Genomic DNA, 19446 nt, shown 5'->3' with positions numbered 1-19446 from the left:
AGGCCCTGGAGGTTTTTCGCCTTCCTCTGTAGCATGGGGCACGGGTCACTTGCTGGAGGATTCTCTGCTCCTTGAAGTCTTTAAACCACGATTTGAGGACTTCAATAGCTCAGACATAGGTGAGAGGTTTTTCGCTGGAGTGGGTGGGTGAGATTCTGTGGCCTGCGTTGTGCAGGAGGTCGGACTAGACGATCATAATGGTCCCTTCTGACCTTAGTATCTATGAATCTATGAATCTAAGATGGGGACTGGTGCAGACTGGGCTAAGTGATGGGGAGGCCAGAGACTATATCATTTTTTGATGAGGTGACATTTGGGTGCTAAAAGTAATGGGGTTGATGTAACATACATAGACTTTTGTAAGGCCTTTGATTTGGTACCGCACAACATTTTGATTAAAAAACTAGACTAGCTATAAAATTTACTTGGCACATATTAAATGGATTACAATATGGCTAACTGATAAGTCTGAAAATGTAATTGTAAATGGGGACTCGCCATCAAATGGGTGTGTTTCTGCTGGGATCCCACAGGGATCAGTTCTTGGCCCGACACTACTAAACAGCTTTATCAATGAGCTGGAAGACAACATAAAATGATCACTGATAAAGTTTGCAGATTACACTAAAATTGGGGGAGTGGTAAATAATAAAACGGACACATCACTGCTACAGAGTGATCTGGCTTGCTCGGTAAGCTCAGTGCAAGCAAACAATAGGTGTTCTGTTATGGCTAAATGTAAATATATACATCCGGGAACAAAGAATGTAGGCTATACATACAGGACTCTATCCTGGGAAGTAGTGACTCAAAAAGGATTTGGAGGTTGTGGCGGATAGTCAGCTGAACACGAGCATCCAGTGCATGCTGTGGCCAAAATGGCCAATGCAATCCTTGGTTGCATAAACAGGAATCTCACATAGGAGGAGAGAGGTTATTTTACCTCTCTCTTTGGCACTTGTTCCATCGCTGGTGGAATAGTGCATCCAATTCTTGTGTCCACAATTCAAAGGTTCAGAGAAGAGCTACAAGAATAATTAAAGGATTAGAAAACATGCCATATAGTGATAGACTTAAGGAGCTCAACTGAATCATCTTAAAGATATGATTAAGGGCTGACTTGATTATAACCTGTAAGTAACTAGATGGGAAACAAATATTTGAAATGGGCTCTTCAGTTTACCCTAGAAAGATATCACATGATTCAGTGGCTGGACAGTGAATCTAGACAAATTCAGCCTGCACCCATGCCCTTGGAAAGGGTCCAGTTGGGGAACCAGTGGCAGCTCCCACAGTAGATTGGCACAAAGAGGTTATAGGACAGGGATGAATTCCTCCTGGGTGAGCAAGCAAGCAGCTCTCTGATCAGTACAGAAGACAACAGCTGTAGCATTGAGGAAATGACTGGTACACAAGGAAAAGTTCTCTACTATTTTAGGGGGACAGCTGTGTGTTGCCTCTGAAAAGTAAACAAACCCTTTTAGTGTAGTTCTAACAAAGACTAAACTGTTTATTACAAAGGTGAATTATACAACAGGAGCCCCTGCACAGAGAACAAAATGTAAAACAGGGAAAACAAATGTAAAAAGCTCTATAAAAGTTTTAATGGATTTTTCAGATGTGCAATGGCATTTTAATGTGATGTCTTAAATTATCTTTCTTTTTAGCGCTCAGACAAACTATTCATCTGAGGGGCTCTTTCTGCCTGCAGAGGAATAACATTTCAAAGCACAGTCAACTATCAGATTCTTTCTGGTGGGGAAATGCTAGAATGCTCTTACGCTAGCTAAGATAAAAAAAATTGCAAGGGCAATCAGTTCTCATGCTTCAGGGCATGAGTTGATCACCAGCGGGATCAGGAAGAAATTTCCCCCAATGCTATAATGTTGCCAAATTATGTGCATTATTGGGGAAAGGCAGGGATTACATATTCCTCTGCAGCAATCTACAGTGACTGCTTTTTGGAGACAGTGACTGGCAGACTAGACAAACTGTTTGTGTGTTTGCTTTTAGAAACCTTTGCTCTTAGAAATGAGAAACAAGCAAGACAGATATATCTGTTCAAATCCCACTATCAACTCTCATACCCATTCTAGCCTCCAAATGAAGTGAAGGGCAATGTGTGTTGTGAAAAATAAAGCATGTGTGGCAGCCAATTGCCTCAATCACTCTGTTACTTTGCAGAGAGAGGAATAACCAAGGAAAGCATGAAAATCCCCTAGTGCAGTGTCTGGATGCTACAGTCTCTCAGGCTGATCCTGCACTGCAAAAGTCAGAGGGAGCTTTGTCATTTGGCTTCAAAGGGCCCAGCATCAGATAAGGATTTTACATGAAGAACTGAGCAGCCTACATGAAATAAAGTGCATACATTTTGCCAAGCTTTCGAAAAAAATGCTAAGGGAGTCTTAGTTAAAAGATGGCAGCACTGGTATGCTTTTCTAAGCCAGGGAACTATTTTCAGAAGTTGATTCCAGTCTGCAGGTTTTCAACGTATTAAAAAGGCACAGAAATGTGTGTTTAAATATCTTTGGCCTATTGCTGGCCTTTTCGAATCCCTGGAACAGACATTTCTTCTTGCTGATGTAGATGTAGGAAATTCTACCTAAACTCTAACAGAAAGCCAGAAAAATAGATAAGCAGACTAATCCTGTAGCCTATCAGACCCTGTGCTCCCAAAGACTATAATTTGAGTCCTTGCATTGCAGTCTTGGTCAGCAGTTTGTTCTTTTTTTTTTCTTTTTTAATCTCAGGGATGGGGAGGAAAATGTTTCCATTTTCCTAAAGGCTGAAACATTTTGCTGCAGTTTGTTGGCTGACAGCAGCAGCATGGGAAGCCAGTTCCTGACTGGTTCTACTTTTGCAAAAGCCCTTTCAGAAGTAAATGGAAAAGACCTTAAAGGAATTGCTAACAGTTTGCAGCGTGGGGGGGAGGTTAAACTACATAAACCGCCCTCCTCACCCAGGTCCTAATTCTCTCTGGCACCTTGTGATGCTACTCCAACAGGAATAGTAATGTCTTTTAGGGAAATGTCTGATTATGTCAGTTAACAAGGTCAAACAGTTCCAAATACAGTTGCACTGTACAAGCAAAAGATATTGCTTTTGATGCCTTTGGAGACTCCAGTCTGGTTAAAAAGAAATTAAAAAAAAAAACTAGAAGTAATTTGCCCCAGAATGATGTAATATCACTTTCATCTGAGTTCAGTTCATTTGCTCTAGAAAGAACCAGGAAAAACAGTGTGGGAAAATGAAATTTCAGTCAATCACCAGTGGAGGAAAGACAAGTGTAGCAGCAGAGATACATGAAAAGCAGCCATGGCTACAAATAATGGCCCTTTTCCGATAGGCAGCTCAACATGGACAAAACCCCACACAGGGTCCCAATTAAGCCAGTGGGTCTTTTTGTGGGTACAGGGAGGCCTGCTGTACAAAGAGCAGCTTGTAGGATGGGAGCCTGGAGCTGTCAACTAAGAGACATAGAAAATCACTACAAAAATATATTACACTAGCCCCAAATATATTAGCCCCAAATATTTACGCACAGGATTCAAGTGTTTGGAGTCGTTACTTAGCATGGTGTGGCGCTTTATTTTATAAAGGCCATTTTGGAACAAGGCTTTGAACGGCTGACAAAACATTAAAGGCTTTTCAGGAAATTTACATACATCGTTCTTGCAGGAGGACACAGAACATTAGCAATCTAAGTTGTCCTTGCCACCTTCTCCCTGCAAACAGCATCCTCAAGCACAGCTCCGCCTCTTCCCCCTCCCTTGCCAGTTTGTCAGTTTGCCTCCAGGCCCACAACCAGTATTACCAATCCCAAGCAGTCCAAAATCATGAGCCAGGTCCAACAAAAATCGAGACTGGTTTAAAAGAATTTATTTTGGGGTCTTTTTATTTGCCTTTTTATGAGCCTTTGGGATGTACTCGTTTCTTATCTCCAAGCTTTTCTCTAAAACCATGAAGGCGAGACACTCCCTTTTATTTCCCCCCATAATAAAAGCTGAGATTCTCATTTAAAACAAACAAAACACCAAACACCACGAGATTTGCAATAAAATCACTGAAGGTTACAGGACTGCATAGCTTTGGGGTCATCCCTGACACCGAAACTCCTCTTTTTCTTTCTTCTACCGCAAGTCCACACATGTCCCTGTCACTATTTTCTGTGCTGCACTATTGCCTGCATACAGCTGGGACAGTTGTGGAACTGCTATAGAATAAGCTAATAGCACTGAGGTGTAATAATTTTACAAATTCTCTCTGTCACCTGGTCCATGAGGTAAAGTTATCGTATAGTGGGTGTGATGCTGCTCAGTTGTGAGACACCTCACCACCACCTGCCCTTAACATGAAGTAGTCCTGTCTGATGGAGGTACAAGATACAAGCACTATCTTCCAGGCCTCACACTCTCCGTACAGATAGCAATAAGCACACATCAACCCCCGAGTCCTCAAAGCATGCCCTGCAGTGTCCAGGCCCTTATCCACTTCATAGAATCATAGAATATCAGGGTTGGAAGGGACCTCAGGAGGTCATCTAGTCAAATCCCCTGCTCAAAACAGGACCAATCCCCAATTTTTGCTCCCGATCCCTAAATGGCCCCCTCAAGGATTGAACTCACAACCCTGGGTTTAGCAGGCCAATGCTCAAATCACTGAGCTATGCCTCCCCCGCTTCTTCTTCTTTGAGTATGCGTAACGTGCCTCAGGTGGCACGTGACCAGGATTCATCATTGAATTTGGTCCACTGGTTGGATCATTAGTGTCCCTGGCTTGGGCTGGGTACTGACAAGGAGTGCAATGTGAACGCTGATCCATGCACTCCCCGTTATCTACTGAACACATGCAGAATTACCAGGCCTTCTATTCCAAAAGGAACAGTACACACCAGCTTGTAATATTCAATACAGGACCATCACTTCACTTAACGCCCTTGCACTTAGATATATTCATAGTGAAAACAAGAATATGTTTATTAGTAAGGAATAGAGATTCAAGTAATAGTGAGTAAGAATATTGAAAATAATATAAAACCAAGTCATAACAGGATTTCTAGAGATTAATGTTAATTAACAATTTCCTCTCGTGAAGCCAAATGCTGTCCTTTTACTTCCTGAGTGAAGGGTGCCCAGGTGTCTTCTCTGCCACCCAAATCTAGTCAAGCAAACCTTTACAGTGCACCTCAAGACAAGGTTCTCTCCCCCATTTTTTCTTCTTCTTGTTAGTTTCTTTTGGAGGTCCTAACAAGCCTTCCTTTGTGTTCAGTTCAGACTGGTGACAGGAAGCACATTGTGAATGAATCAGTACTCAATTTACAGGTAAACAGCAGGATGGATAAACATCTCATCTGACAGAGAATCTGTTTTTCACCTTTCCTGGTGACCAGTACCTTGATACAGACTTTAAGAACATATCTGCAGTATACATACATAACTCCTTACACACTATCTGTACATACATTTCACAATGATATTGATGACCAGTGTGATAGTGACTTTCATTTGAGACCTCATGTGACATTCTTTGGTGAACTAAAATGCACCCCCTTGCCAAGCTGGCAAAATGAGGTTTTGGGGGCCACAAGACCTTCCATTGAACTACCTTAATTGGGAAGAATTGTGTGATTCCACGTGAGTGAGGTGATGGCTCAAGGCCTGGGGGAAGAGGGGCGGGTATACTCAGAGAGACCAGGATGGGTGAGTGGTGCAGTTAGCCCAGGAACTGACAGAACATCATGTATCCACCATACATCCTTTCATCTCATTGCTCCTTAACAAGTGCAGCATCCTTCTCAGACGTCAGCACATGCAGAGTGATACTGCACCTTCTCTCACGTAGAAAAAAATTAGAACCATTTCACACACATTCTCAAAGAATTCCCCTGGCCTCCCAGTTGTTTCAAGATACATCTTAATATTGCCCTCCTTGTTTTGCAAATCTACCATGGGCATGTTCCCTTGGCCCTAACCAATTTGGACACTGGGGAAAAAAAGGAGATTGATGAGGAGGAGGAGGAGGAGAAGGCGTTTGCTCCAGGTTACCTTTCAGTTCTCGGCCCCAGTTCTGGGCTATGCCCAAACTGCACTTGGGGCAGCTCAGGAGAGGGGAAAGGCAAAGGCAGCTTCACACCACCTGATCCTGGGGCAGCCAAAGACTGAGAAGGACCCTACCATTAGTTAGTACAACCTCAGGACTACTCGAATTTTTATGCTCATCTGCTTATGGCTTCAAAAGTCATAAATATGCCTCCTTTCACAGTTTACATTCCCTCCATGACCCAGACTCTATGCCAGCCAGGGATTCCTTCATGCTGGTATAAAGCAATAGCAATAAGGCAAAGCATCTGGTTCTTTCTAATTCTGTCCCTACTACTTGTGTTCATTTAGCACCTGTTCCACCATGTAATCAGGCTATTGCTGGTCACAGAGCCTTCTCTTCTGTAGGTCCTGCCCCCTGGAATGGTCTTCTTGCTTTTCCCAGCTTTATACACTCCCCATCTCATATCAGATCTCAGACACAAACACATCTTTCAACCTTCGCTATGCCTCTTAATTGCTCTTTTCTCTCTCTTAGAGTATCTGCATCACTGTATCAATTAGCTCTGCAGTGTGGTTTGAAATAAACTCACTGTGAATGTCTCTGTACATATTAAAAGTGTGCAGTATTGTATTGTTTAATCAGCATGCATTATTATTTTAATAAGGGAGGCAAACAACAAAGAAAGAAACCCTGCTAAATTCTAAATGCCCTCAAAACCCACCTAAAGGCAAACAGCAGTTTTTGACCCTCTTATATCAAAAATAGACAGATGGTGAAAGAACCACTTCACTTTGTCCTTATCTTGCCTACAGATCAAATGAATGGAGAACTGGAGCAGCTTTGTTTGCATTAAAGAGCAGAGATTAGAAGAATAAAGGTAATTTTTAATGGATACCTGATATATTCATATATCCAAGTACCTAGGAGCCCTGAATTATTTTTCCTGAGGCTCACAAACATTAACCCAGGTCAGTAAAAATATCCTCGCCCACACAATACATATTATAACCCATTGTTTCTCAACAAATGCTGGGTACTACACTCTCCGCGACAGAACCTTCCAATGTATCTTGTAGCCTTCATCTACTTAGTCAGTGAATTCTTCAAGACAAAGCTTTGTGTGTCTTGCAAAGTGCCAAGCACATTGGTAGTCTTTCGTTGATAAACCATGCTGATCATAATATTAAATAATAACAAAGCCATACAGCTCAGGGATTGTGCCCCCTTGCCATTGTTTCTTTTGGAAACACACCACCATATACAGAAAATCATAGGTCTTGTCACGACAGCCAAGAACATGGGTAACCACAGCCATTGCAGTCCACAGATACACGAACTCATACCAAGGTCTCTATAGATGGACTCACAAAGGTGGCGGTTTAAGACTTAATAGGATTTACCATTTTGCTGCATCCGAGTGCTTTTTATCCCTAGGACAAAGCAAATGAGAGATGAAACCATCTGATGTTTTAGTGTGAAAAGTAAACACATTAAAACTCTCTCTTTTATGCATTGATTTAGTATTCATTCCTGAAAAGAGAGCAGCGACACTGAGGAACTGACTCATTCACACAAACAACCCAAACACTCACCACTGGGGTTCTCTCCTCCGGGCACTTGGGCTCCATTCATGTTCTGGGCACAAGTGACAGTTCAGGGTTTATAGGTTTTGGGGGACTATTCCCTTGTAGCATCTCATTCTGGTCCCTCATTGGTATTAATCATGAATCACTCAATTGATGTATACAGGCTTATACCAGGGTAAGACCAGGGTCACTGAGAGAAGTATCGCATCCACAGACATCATTGGACATTTTTACACATCTCCCCAAACCACAATCCAGCATCACTGACAGTTTCTGCTCAGCTGAGCCCCGAGATCCTGTCATTGTTGAATCCCCAGCACAGATGGTTCCTCTCAGGGTACGTATGAAAGGGTAAGACTTTGGGTGAGATTCTCCCCTCTGTTCCAGACCCTATATATCACTAGATAAGGAGAATTCCCTTGGAACACTGGAATGTCATAGATGGCCCAAAGCAGACCACCCTGCAAGCCCCTGCATAGGGGGTCTGTTGGGACAGGGCTATAGCATACACAACGATCTCCAGTCAAGCTCCCAAGGCACTAACAATGCAAAGCACAATATTGCTAGAGGATACATATTGCTCTTAATATGAATTACCTGATGTTAGACAGCAAGATAAATTCAGGATCATAGTCAAAGAATTTAGGTTCTGGCTCCCTGCTACAACAGAGCCAGGCATTTCACCACTATGAGCTAGCACAGCAAGAACCAATGAAAAAGGAGTTACTAATGTATGTCTTGTCCACACAGGCCCAATCCTTGGCTGAACCATGGCCTCTTTGTGTTGCTCCAATAATGCAAAGTGGTTCCATCCCTGGGAAGACCACCCCACTTTAAGGGGATTCTCTGGTAGCAAAGAGTTGGTATTTTTTCTGTTTTGCCATACCTCTTCCCTGAAGCTGGCCTAGGGAGTGTGGACAGGGGAAGGGGCATGGCAGGGGGCTTTCTTGCAACTCAATTATTCCCTGCTTGTGCAACAGCCCCTTTGAGGCAATTGACAGCTGGCATAAATGAGAATATCCTTGGGAAGGTTGGTGAACTGCGTAAGGATGAAGGGAACTGGCTCAAGATGTAGTGGCCACTGGATCAGGGGAGTGCAAAGGTACCTTAAAGTAGGTAGCTCTGACTTGCGGGTGTCCCCAACTCCAGCTCCATCTTACAATAATACAGAAATGAAGACTGTGATGGGAGCAACCGGGCTGAGAAAAGGACTTCATTGTTGTAAACAGACAAGCTGAATTAATCATGAATTCTCTGGAAAAGGAGCGCTAAGGAAGGGAAATTGATGATATCTTCAAACGGAAGTAAGATGGAAGTGCGATATGACAATCGCATGTGAGTCATGAACAAGGCTACATCAAGTTCAACTGAGGATGCACAAGGCCTTAAAGCATGAAAGGTGAGATTTCATCACTGAGAAATTGGGTCATATATGAAAGAAACGGCCACAGAAAACAAATCAGTAAAATCACTTTTGAAAGGGAATCAAATTTTTGCAAGAGGAAAATTATTGTGGGAAGATACACGTCAACGGAGTTCTGTTTTACTAACTGAGGCCTAGCAGGCCCACTTTAAGTGTGCACCTGACTGGTGGGAAGAGGTGCCTGAATTGTCACAATTGCCTGTTGTATAAAATTTTTTCAGAACAGATTTTAAAAGGAGGCGAAAAACTGAATTAATATAAACAAAGAGGTTGTATTAATACCACTCAAGGACTATGTTAAGATTCTGACTGATAAGTAAGCGTTGAGGACTGGAAATAAAACCAAAACTGGTGCTTTGGAAATCAGGCCTAATTGGTGGGCAAAATAATGAGAGGATGGGATATTCCACACATCATCCCATATAGGGAGCCCTTAGAAAGAGGGCTAGGGGAATAAAAAGAAAGGCGGGACTACTTCCACCACTACTACACCCATTGGTAAGGAATTTTTCATCGTGACACCTGACCACCACAGCTACCAGTGAGGACCAGCCTGATTCATGTGAGATCCTGCTTTGTCTTCCCCCTCCATCATGTGTCCCTTTCTGTTCCCCGCCTCTCTCTCTCTCGGTCTCTTTCTCTCTCAGCATTTCACCTGATCCTGAAATTAACTGCACCATATGGCACCAGCACAAGATGAGACAGCCTGTCCAGCTCTGCTCGACCTGAGAAGGACCAGTGAAGGAGGGGGACCAGACCAACCAGATGATGTCCCTAACCAGGGCTCGGTAGCTGGCTCCATAGTAGCAACTGTCATCTCCAACCTACCAGCCATGACTGACCAACTGCTCTATTTTCTGAAATTATCCACAAAAGCAGTATTTATCGCATCTTACTACCCTATCTCCTCTCTCCCTCTGTGTCTATCTTTTTTGTCAAAAACAGAAATGTGACTATCATTCCCAACTCAAAATTAAACGACAGAACTAATCTTTTCTTCCTTATCAAAAAGGACTGTTTGACAGAATAAGGAATTTTAACCAATATTCACCATTACTGAAATCGAATGATTAAGTCTGCTTTGTGTATTCACTCAATTTCAGTTTCAATGTTTTTTGCCTTGTTTTATTTCTTCTCCTTGTGTGTGTTTCAATCAATACATTTCTAACCTTTGGCATGAATCTCCTAGTGTGTTTGATACGCTACTAAGCAGGCTGATGTCTCTGGGTATCAAACCGTGTTTAATGTTGGATAGTTACAGGGTCATGTTAACACCTTTAACTCTTTGGGCCTATATATTCCATGAAAATTTATACAACAGTTCCCTTACTCCTTATCACCTACCATTTCATATGTTCCTCTGTTCAAATTTTATGTTAGAATCATCATAGGATTGATCATCAACAAGTAGCAACTAAAGAAGAACGTAAAAATATCTGCTGAAACTCTTCAGTGGAAGAATTTTTTTTTTCAACCCAGATCTTAACTTCCTAGATTGTAATATAAATCAATCCACTGGGCCAGATTCATCCCTAGTGCAAACCCACTGAGATCAACTTGGCCCATAATGTTTAATTTTTGTTATTAATAACCACACTCTCACTTCTCAAAATGGAGAACATTGCCGTTTTTAGAGATCTCTGCATGTTTGCCTCATGAATACAGATCTGCCAAATAATGTGGCAATAACGCCGGTCGTGAGCGAACAGTTACTTGTTTGCTCAGTCTTCATGTGCCACGGTGAATCTGAACCGGAGAGATTCTCAGGCTCTGGTTTACATGTTGAATCTGAAAAAAACAACTCTTTAAAACATGCTGATACTTCAGATTGTGTTACCTTAAATTATGTTCCATTGCAGAGCATGAAGCTGTAGGCTGCCTTGATGATATACAGGGAAAACAGAAAACAGTTCATCAGCATTTAAAAAATAATAGGGAGACAAGTGTTTTGGATCCAGAACGGAGTCCTTTTTTTGTGAGCGTCACAGCCAGCTGACCATGCTCCGGAAGCGGGTGGTAACGTTTTTCGGAGTATAACAGTCCTTCTTCTTGCACAATAGTTTTCATCCCAAGGAAGCCATTCGTTTTAGGCAAGTACTTCTTCCCAGGTGTTATTTCCTGTGGTGGCAGTTAGATCATTTACAATAATCAGCTTTTTTGCTTTTCATTTCACGTGTACAAAAGTCCGTGACAACCACCATCACCTAGTTTGCTTTAACCTACTCCGTATCACAGCACAGCAATGCACTGTAAAATCACATTGATATACAGGACTAACCATAGAAAGTGTAACAAAGTTACTGTGACAACTCTGGTTTCAGCAAGCCCAAATCCTAAGACATGTGCAACAATCAGGAGAATGAAAAGTGCAGCATTCGTATGGGGCTGGGTTGTTTGTTTTTGTATTAAAAGAATGCTGTCAACTTGATCTTTTTTAATTGACTTTTAAAAAAAAAAAGATCAAATAAGGCACCAATGAAGTCCTGTTTACAACAATGAAGGCACCATTAAAATCGTTTGTAGTGTTTTTTTCTGCTCCCTTATTGAGGTTTTAAAAGGGTCTTTTGCCCAAGAGAAATAAAGCAAACGTGCTCAGGCCCATTCCTCTTCTTCTGTTCCTCATTGACCACACTCCTGTCTGCTACCTTTTCAGCAGCAGATTTGCGGCTGCTGTTCCTGGCAAATGTCCTCAAGCATGGGGAAGCAAAAAAGGTGAAACTGACTAAACACAAAGACCCAGATCCTCAAAGATACTTAGGCACCTACTCCCAATGAAATTAATGGGATTTAGGCAGGGCTGCACAGAGGTTTTGGGGGATTGGAGCAAAAACTGAAATTGAGGCCAGGTTGCAACACCACTCAAATTTGGCGCAGATGCCCCCCCATCATTTTGAATGCCTTCTCAAACAGGGGATCCAGGGTAAACTGCCCCTTTTCCCACCCCATCCTGCATCCCTGGCCTTGGAGGATCTGGGACAAAGAGCTGTCAAATGCGCAAAGTAATCAAGCTAGAGAAACTTTTGTTCTTTAAACTTTTTTCAATGTCTCAGAACAGTAGTAGGTACAAAAGTTTCAAAGGGAAATGTGATTTTCTAATGATGGTGCCCCTTTAACAAAGGATGTGTCTGCACTATCAGAAAATCCCAAGGCTAGAAAAATAAATAGGGTACAGAAGAACCGCATGTGCCCATAGTTGCCATGCTGTGCACTATACTTACACTGTGGCCAACAAAGCGTAGAATATAAAATCCTACATGACTGCAGGCTATTCACGGTGGAAGCCATGGGATGTGGGGACCACACTACATCTGGCTCTGTGCAGACTGGGATAGGTACATGTTCCATTGATTTATACTCCATGTCTGAGAGATTTTTATGACATTAGTCACAAACAGCAACATGCAGGTGTGCAACCAGAATGAAAGAGAAGCTTAGACAGCAGGGCAGTGGAGACTGGATGGTTCAGAGGTGCTAGAGGATATAGGATCTTACATATCTAGGTCACCATGTCAAATCTAGCTGAATTTGGTGGTAGAAACAAGGTCATTACTATCAAACGGTTGCTTGGCGACATATGTGGAATGACGCAGCGGTCTCACTCCAGTGAATAGTGGACAGGTTTCCTCATTGCAAAACTCTCATTGTGATGCTCCTGTTGGTCATCACAGCAGAGAGTCCAAAGGTTAAACGAACCTAGCGGCTCCTCCATCGATTGTCCCTACTGAGTTGAGGTATGCTGGCAGCCCGATGTGTGGGAGGGGAGCATTGCTGCTTTCAGAGCTGCGCTGACGCTGTAGATAAGCTCCCCAGAGCTTTCAATCCAGCAACTTCCACAGACACTACAATCACTTTAAAAAAAAGCAGCATGGGTTGGTGCTGCAGACTGAACATCTGTTGGAAACTGAGCTCCCTATAGTTCAGTCATAACCTAGTCCATACAGCAGAGTTTTCCATAAAGACAACACAAGGGCCCGGATCCTACGGGGCACTGAGGCAGCTTTGCACCACTGTGACCACAACGAGGAGACTGGTGGCACCTCAAAGACTAACAGATTTATAAGGTGCCATCGGACTCCTCGTTGTTTTTGTGGACTAACATGGCTACCCCTCTGATATTCAGTTAATGAAGGATTCCCCAGGGCCTCCATAACAGCCTCCAGGCCACCCCTTTCCCATCCACCAGAACATGAGTCATAGTCAGGACTCTTTTGCATGCCAGCAACCCAAAGTTGCTGGAGAAGCCCCTGGAAGCAATTGGCAGCCAGCCTGGCTGCTATACATTGTGCCTGGGGACCAATCCAGTGCTCACCAGCCCAGGATGAAGGACTTCAAGTGACCTTTGCACAAGCACACCCTTCTGAACTGTGCCAAGAGCTCCTCAGGTGGATGCAGTCCTAGATCTGGGACAATCGGTCTTTTGATTTACAACAGCAGCCACACTGGAGGAGGCTGGCATTTTGATCACCAAAGCAATTCATGAGCTGCTAAAGAGCACAAGTAAATGAAACACTAAAAGCCATCATGGGATCAGTTATGCAGCCAGTGCATGCAAGTAACTGCCAATGGACCTGGCCCACCTTAAAAATTGGGTTCATTTTATATAAGGTTATCAACTGAACAAGTTCCCAACGTACACTGCCTATAGCAGACTTCTCAAAAATTAATAGTCCTAAACTCCTCTGTATTCACAGAAAATTATTTGCATTTTTAAAATGTCAGCAGTGTCCTGTCTAGATGACTCTATGCTTATTCAGTAGCATGACCAAAAGCACTGCATGGCTCTACAGTGGCAAATAAGGTAATATTTAAATTATATTGTAGAGCTGGGCCGTTCAGTACCTAACCTCACTTGTTTTAACCCAGGGCGTGTCTTTGGGAAATATACATCTTTCTCTTTTGTCGGACATGTAAATCTGGAAATATTTTCAATATATGAAGCAGAACTGGGGTTATTGTGGGCAGGGACAGTCTGGTATAGAATGTAGTGTTTTTTTCTTTCACGCTGCGAGCAAGCACACGCAGGGCACCAGTGAGATGGGCTGCCCAAAAGAAGAGAGCACAGACACTGTCTCAAGTACCAGCACTTCAGAAGATTCTCCTCTGCACGTTTTGCTGAGGCGTCTTCAGAGTTAAAACTGGAGCTGGGTACTGGGTCTCACTTTTCCTTCGCGAAACTTTTCAGCAAAAGAGAAGCCTTTGGAAGAGTGATCTGTTTTCCGAATTCCAGTGGAAAATAGTGCTCAGCAGAAAAAAAGAAACTCAGGGTATGTCTACACTGCAATTAAACCCCCACGACTGGCCCATATCAGCTGATTCGGGCTCCTAGGGCTCAAGCAGTGGGACTGTAAATCTGCAGTGTAGACATTCGGACTGGGGCTGAAGCCTTGGCTTTGGGACTCATCCCCCTCAAGGGTCCCAGAGCCCAGTATCAATGTAGTCCAATGGTGCCAAAACTTTTCTTGTCACATCCCCCCCTTACCAGTAATGGACTCTGTCTGCGCCCTACCCCCTTTACCACACAGACAAGGATTCCTCAGCTGAAGCACTTGGGCTGAAGGCAGAGAGAAGGACAGAACTGGGGATTGGGAGGAGCTGGGGCTAGAGGGGGAGCTGGCCTGGAGGCAGAGAGGGAATGACGGCAGAGCTGGGCTGGTGACAGAGTGGAGCTGTGGCAGGGGTCAAAGCTGGGCTGGGGGCACAGAGGGGCTGGGTGGCGCTCACTCCCCAGCCCCCACAGGGCCCTGCCACATGCTCCCCCGTAAATGTTCCTCTGCACCCCCATAGGAGGCTGCAGCCCACAGTTTGGGGACCACTGGTGTAGACATACCTCAGGAAACAAAGGAAAGGCTAGAAACAATGGCACTCACTATATGGTTTTATGAGGGTGAACATCAGGTACGTAGGGAAGCCAAAGGGCCATATTCTTAGTGGATCTTTGCCAGCTTACACCAGATGATGATCTGGCCCCAAATTGGTTTGCCTATCTTCTTAATACATGTTGTTTCTTTATTTCCTTTTCATATTGTTTAAATAAATATTATAACCCAGTATTTTCATGGCAAACATTCTGCTGGGCTTTTAAGAAAAGAAAAACAAAGACAGCCCACAGGGTTAGGTATTTTAGTTCCTCGAATTATAACAAATGAATGACATTCATGTTTGCTCAGATTTGCATCAAGGTACACAAATCAGTTCAAATAACAATTACAGCATTCGTTTGACAAAGAAATATGATCATTTCCACTATAATTATGTATTGCCTGTGTATTGCCATGTCCCGACACTTGAAATTCAACTTCCACGTTTACGTGATCGTGCCTCCAGACTATTATCGTTAGTCCTACAGATACAGTAACCTTTGGTCCACATCCTCACCTCCCACGTTAAAAGGCACAGGAGGAGGCTTCTGGGGGGAAAACCACTCCCAGAGACCCTCCATGTTATCCCATTGGGGTTCAAAAGGAGGCAAGGCCCACCCCACATCTGTTGGATCCCTGAGAGACCTGGTGCATCAATATGGACACTCTACACCAGCTCTGGCCCTCACTGGGTCCTCTTGCTCCCTGGCAACACATCATCAGTGAAGCTGCACTAGCCAGAGCTCCTCACTGACTCCAAGAGCAAAAAAATTCTTGATCAAACTCATCCTCTTCTACTTCCTCGTATTTATACGGCTAGGGGACACAAAGCAACACTGCTAACCCTCACCCATCCCCAAGATCATACCGCTATGCTTCATCCCATGAAATCTCAATGGACTTTATCCTGTCAATTTAACACATCATTAGGTGTAGAGACTCAGTGACCACAGGGGAACTAGAATACTCTAGAGTATTATTTCAAGCTGGGTCCCTTATTGGCCAGCAATTGCATATTATGCCTATTGATACTTTGCTACTTACGCATCAACCAGGTTTCCTTCCATTTAAGGGTTAGGAGCCTGTCATTCCAGATTTGGCATAGAACTGGCAAAAACTAAGTTCTACCGTAGGTACCTACATTCAGATACTTCTAATCACATTTTCTGGTTGTAAAATAAATCAAAGACCATGTATCTGTTTCTGTCTCTCTTATTTTTTACAGTGATTGAGAGAGAGAGAGAGAAACCCATAGAGTTACTACATTTGACATTAACAGATGGTTTGACCTTTTTTTTAAAAAAAAAAAAGGGAGAATGATCTTGGGGTTACTGCATTAATCTGTCTTCTGATTCAGGAAATGTGTGTTCAGTTCCTGGCTCTGTCACATTCTTCCTTTATAACAGGGATGGCCAAACTTACTGACCCTCCGAGCTGCACATGACAATTTGCAGAAGTTTGAGACCCGGGGCTCACCTCCTGAGGCTTGGTGCTTCAGACCCATGGGAGGGGTCTGCCAGGGCTCGGGGCTTCAACCCTGCTCCTGCTGAAGCCCCAATCTCCAACAGGCATGCTCTGGGGAGCTGAAGCCCCGAGACATCCCTCCCTGCTGGGCAGAAGCTCCTACCCCATCACCCTGCTGCAAGGCAGAAATCCCGAGCTCTCCCCGCACGATCCCAGTCTGGTAGATGGAGAATAATGGGGGCATAGAGGGCTCCGCAAGGCGCACTTTAACTGTAAAAGAGCCTCATGTGGCTCGGGAGCCCGGGTTTGGCCACCCCGCTATATAACCCTGGGCAAATCATTTAGGGTAAAATTTCCCCAAGTGACTAAGGAACCTAGGCTCCATTTTCAAAAGTTACTAGGCACCTAACACCCATCCCTTTGAGGATTTGGACCCAAGTCACTCAAAAAAAATAGGACTTAGGAGCCTAAATCACTTAGGTACTTTTGCAAAATATGATTGTTAATCTCTTTGTACCAAATATGATTGTTAATCTCTTCCCGTCTCTAAAATGGGGATGCAAATATTTCCCTTCTCCTACTCTATTTAGATTGCAAGCTTTTCAGGGCAGCTACAGTCCCTTACTTTGTGATTGTACAGGGCCTAATGCTAATCTCAGTTGGGGGCCTTTATGTACTAAAGTAAGTAATACAAAAAGAAACAGTGGGTGGAATTTTGAAATTCAATAAAGATCTGGGTGCCAAACTTCTAAGTGCCTTTGAAAATTCCAGTCTATAATAATAGGCTGCAGGCAAACATACAATCAATAATGAAAAATCTCAGGTTAGACAAGGGAATGTTTAAACTCTTTGGGCATGCCTTCTTTTGTGTTTGGAAAACATATTGTGGGCATGCCTGGAAATGAAGTAATAATAAATTATAATAATAATTTTATGTTAGAGGGATGCTATAAGAAAATAGGGTGGTACTTTCTTGCTGTATGAAGGAGTACTAAATGAAAGGTTAAGAATTCCCTGTTGCTGGGAACTGGGGTTCGATTCATTCCAAGTTTTTTGTTTCTCTAAGCATGCCTGTTCAGTCAGTCAAATCTTCTATGCTCTCTGCTTCTCACCAAAGACAACCTTATGTACCTGTGAAATTCATGGCTTTTTAGGCTCCTGATTCCAAGGAGGAACTCTCTTCAGTCCAGTTTGTTTTGGTGTTTGTTTGTTTTTAATCTGGAAAACAAAAGGGAGAAGGTCGTGGGCTTTGGGTTCACAGAAATTCCAAGCTGCATTCTCCCAATTTCAGCAACAATTTGTGCTCTATACCCACTTTCCTTCCCTCTCAGGCAGAATCAAAACACATTTTTCTTCCATGATGTCAGTGTACTCACAGTGATGGTGGGTTAAACAGTCAAGGAAAACTAAAAAGCAAGAAGGAGTACAGCAAAAACTGTATCTCAGAGCCCAGCTGTTCTCTGATGGTTACTGTTTCTTACAGGGCTGCAAAGCTTGGCCCCAAAAACTTTCCTTGATCACTTGCTTGAAAAAGTCCTCCAGGATATGTATTCAGAATCTGTTTTCCTTTCATCCCTTTTCATGCCATCTTCTCCCATCGTCTCTGTTAAGCAGAAATGGTAACTCAGATTGACATCACTTCTACAAGAGATGTGGAGCTATTGAATTATCTAAGGACAATCCTAAATACCAGCTTTTAAAGGATAACTGATCCACTAAAAGCAAGAATTGTTTTAGACATGCCATGTCACATTTATAACGCTTCATTTTGCATTGCATTATGTTATGTCTTGCAATGTTATTTTAACAAATGTAAAGTGGCATCACACAACATGACAGGTGCCTCAGAGACTGAAGGAAAGCCAGTATCCAGATCCAGTATCCATTATATCTTATTCTATATAAAGGATATAAGAGAAATAAACAGTAAGATATTTGCAGAATATGCAGATTGAAAGAGGCCAGAGTCTTCCCCGATTACCTAATGAAAATGCATCTCTTACATTTTCTCTCTCTTCTTTGCAGTTAATATTTTATTTGCATTGGTTAAATCCTCTCTTCTTTTCTTCTAAATTTGGTAACAAGATAAGATGAATCCCTTTGTTTAGCCTTTTAATTAGTACTGACAATCTTAGGGAATGTATGAAACCAGGACAGTTTCCTTAGCATACCACTCTTAAAGAAAATAATTTCCCTGGATTATAGTAAAAAAAACTTCTGTCTGTTCAAATAGACTTCAAATCAAGTAGCATCCCAAATGATACTACGGCAGCATTCTGCAAAAGTTGTCTGTCATGGTAGATCACCTTCCTTGCTCACTCCAGATATGAATCCCAGTTAGAACCGGTCTGAAAAAAAAGCTATTTTCCTTAAAAAACATTCACTCCCCCTTCCCCCCCCAAAAAAAAAATTAAAGGTTTTGTTGGATTCAACAGTTTCCACAGAAGTTTCTAATTTTCATTTAATTTCAGATCAAAAAGTTTTGTTTCCGTTTCAAAATCCAAACCATTTTTGGTATAGAGAACTCTTTGTAGGGGGGGAATGGTTCTCCATTTCTCTCCCTCCTACACACACACACTTTTTCAGGAGCACCTAAAAAAAACAAAACACAAAAATGTTTTAGGTTTTGAATAGAAAAATTAAACAAATGCTTCTATTCAAAACTAAGTGAAAACTTTGCTTTCCTCAACAAAATTGGAATGGTTTGAAGGAATTGAAAATTGTTGGTACACATTTTCATTTTATTTCAAACAGGCTTTTTTCTGGTCAGAAAACCCTTTGCCCAACTCTAGGGAACCTCTGCAGCCTTACACAAAAAATAATTGGCTTCCTCTGGGCACAGGCATCCAATTGCACTGAATTCACTGCAGCTCAATCCCAGACCAGGGTCTCCATTCCAAAAGAGAAGTTAGGGTTCCCATGAAGTGCCATGACTAGGATTATACTATACTAATATTTAATGGGTTTGCTTACCTAACTACCTGAATACTACTTCTCTGAATACTTGCTGGATGAATATAATAATTGGCAAGTGATGTCTGACTAGCCATATGTTGTTCAATTTGTATCCACT

At 42.7% G+C, this 19446-nt stretch overlaps 1 long non-coding RNA gene across 2 annotated transcripts in view; it reads right to left on the bottom strand.

Annotated features, from left to right (window-relative positions):
- Window positions 1–4938: 4938 nt before the first annotated feature.
- The window catches only part of LOC140895757 (uncharacterized), a 29973-nt gene continuing 15465 nt past the window's right edge, over window positions 4939–19446 (bottom strand). For both annotated transcript variants that reach the window (XR_012154339.1, XR_012154340.1), the window contains exons 2-5: window positions 17750–17976; window positions 17505–17591; window positions 10889–11169; window positions 4939–7472 (exon numbers count right to left, since the gene is read on the bottom strand). This is a non-coding gene — a long non-coding RNA (uncharacterized lncRNA). The remainder of the gene's footprint in view (window positions 7473–10888; window positions 11170–17504; window positions 17592–17749; window positions 17977–19446) is intronic.

The sequence above is a fragment of the Lepidochelys kempii genome, chromosome 11, assembly GCF_965140265.1.
Source record: "Lepidochelys kempii isolate rLepKem1 chromosome 11, rLepKem1.hap2, whole genome shotgun sequence".
NCBI classification, from domain to species: Eukaryota; Metazoa; Chordata; order Testudines; family Cheloniidae; genus Lepidochelys; species Lepidochelys kempii.
Note: the sequence above shows the minus strand (reverse complement) of the source record. Positions and strands in the feature narration are given on the sequence as shown.